The sequence below is a fragment of the Chrysochloris asiatica genome, unplaced genomic scaffold (assembly GCF_000296735.1).
Source record: "Chrysochloris asiatica unplaced genomic scaffold, ChrAsi1.0 scaffold00279, whole genome shotgun sequence".
Classification (NCBI taxonomy): Eukaryota; Metazoa; Chordata; class Mammalia; order Afrosoricida; family Chrysochloridae; genus Chrysochloris; species Chrysochloris asiatica.
Window position 1 is genome coordinate 3,238,892 of NW_006408797.1, and position 2,271 is coordinate 3,241,162.

The window sequence follows — 2,271 nt, forward strand, 5'->3', positions numbered from 1 at the left end:
TCAAACACCTCTTGCCCCAATTCTAACGTTCACATCTGACATAACTACAATCCAGTTTTTAAAATTTTAATTATATTGGAACTGTATTATGACCTAAATTCATTTGTATTTTACCAATTCTTACTCATGTCATTTTACTGGCCTAGGATCCAGTTTTTTGTATTTAATTCTCATGTCTCCTTAATCTCCTCCAATCAGTGGCAGTTCTTTCTCTTTCAAGACCTTGATAATTTAGAAGAAATGTTGAGTTCTTTTCTGGATGTCTCTCAATTTGAATTTATCTGAAATTTTCTCATTATGAGATTGCGACTATGCATTTCGGACAAGGATGCCACAGAAAGGAAGTGTACTCTCAGGGTATGACATTAGGTGGCACATGATATTGATATGTCTTATTAGTGGTGATGCTAACCCTGGACACTCAGTTAAGGGCATGTCTACTAGAGTTTGGTTTTTCTCTTTTTAATTAATAGTAGACTGAAGATGTTGTTATAAATAAGCAACTCAAAATTCTTTAGGGTTTAACACTATGATAGTTTATTTGTTGTTTGACAAACCCTATATTGGTGTTCCATGTTAGGCAGCTGTCTCAAGCAATTTCTTCTTCAAGAGTGATGAAGGGACCAGGCTTCTCCTATCCTATGGCTCCACTATCCTGGAGACTCCTGGGAATTTCTGTTGAGTCCTATCTTGGTTTCCAAGTGCTGTTGTAACAGAAACACTGAAAGTAGGTAACTTTTAATGAATAGGAATTTATTTTCTCAGTGTTTAACTGACTAGAAGTCTGAATTCAGAGCACTGGCTCTAGAGGAAACTTCTCTTTGTTGACTTTTGGGTAGGGTCCTCAATACCTTGGTAATCTCCACATGGCTTCTAAAGGTACATGCATTGACAGAGAACTTCCAGTGGTTCAAGCTGGATTCAGAAGAGGCTGTGGAACAAGAGATATCATTGCTGATGTCCGATGGATCTTGGCTGAAAGCAGAGAATATCAGAAAGATGTTTACCTATGCTTTATTGACTATGCAAAGGCTTTTGATTGTGTGGATCATGACAAGCTATGGACAACATTGCAAAGTATGAGTATTCCAGAACACTTAATTGCCGGGGACCATCCTCGACAATTTGTGAGAGCTCGGAGGGGGATATGGAGTCGGTGAAAAACACACACACAGAGTCATTGGGTCGTGAGTCTTAGGCAGATGATGATGACTTCTCTTTACTTAGGCAGATGACTTCTCTCTACTCAAAAGTTTTTTGCTTCTTATATACTATTACGATTTCTCTATAGTCATGTACAATCAATTGCAATTTAACTAAGTATTACATTCTTTGTGTTCAACAAACATTCAGGTTACAACAAAAAGGAAACATCAGAACACTCCCTTGATTCTTATCCTATCCCCTAATTATCCTGATAACATCGGGTTTATTTCAGTAACTCTTTTTGTTCTTCTCTAATCCTCCCAAGAATGTCAAATCAACTTTTAAGCAAAATTCTATATTTTAACTTGCATTTTTACTCTCATCTACCACTTCTTATAGCTTCATTAATCACAGTCCGATATCACAACAGTATTTTTAGAAAAGTACCTAAAGTTTCATAGTCAAAAACAAAGCAGCAATTCCTCTATACTAATAATTTCCCAAAACCTTTAGTTAAATGTCTACCCACCTTCCTATGAGTTCCTACAGCTCTTGATTGGCTCTTTGCTATCTTCCGGGTGCCTCAGTGTCTCTTGCTCTACCGACTGAGCAGGATGTTGATTGTAAGATTGTTTCTTTCAGGTGCCTCAGTGTCTACTTAACAGGATGTAATCTTAAACTTGAAAAGCTTTTAGCTGATGTGGCTTTTCCTAATGGTGAGACTTATTGTTGATGTAAACAGCAACTACTATAACTTTACATGATTAAATTTAGTGTGAGGGTGTCTAAATGTAATTTTAATTTTTACTATGATTATTGAAAAAGTCTACTAAAAACTTCTATAATAAAATCAAGAAAAATAAAAAATAAACTATTCATAAAAGGAAAAAACAGAAACTGCAAGACCCTTGCATTAGGTTCCCCTTGGGGCTTTGCCAGCCAAGGAGACACTCATTGTCACTTTGCTAAACAATGAGCTTTTCATGCTTAGGGTCTCTCGCCTTTCCGTTCCTTGATGGGATGGCTTCCGACACTTAATTGTACTTCTGAGGAATCTGTACCTGGACCAAGAAGCAGTTGTTTGAACAGAGCATGGGAACACTGAATGTTTTAAAATTGGGAAAG

At 36.8% G+C, this 2,271-nt stretch overlaps 1 pseudogene; it reads left to right on the plus strand.

Moving 5' to 3' along the window:
• The first annotated feature begins 297 nt into the window (after positions 1 to 297).
• Positions 298 to 2,271, plus strand: part of LOC102842699 — a 19,777-nt pseudogene continuing 17,803 nt past the window's right edge.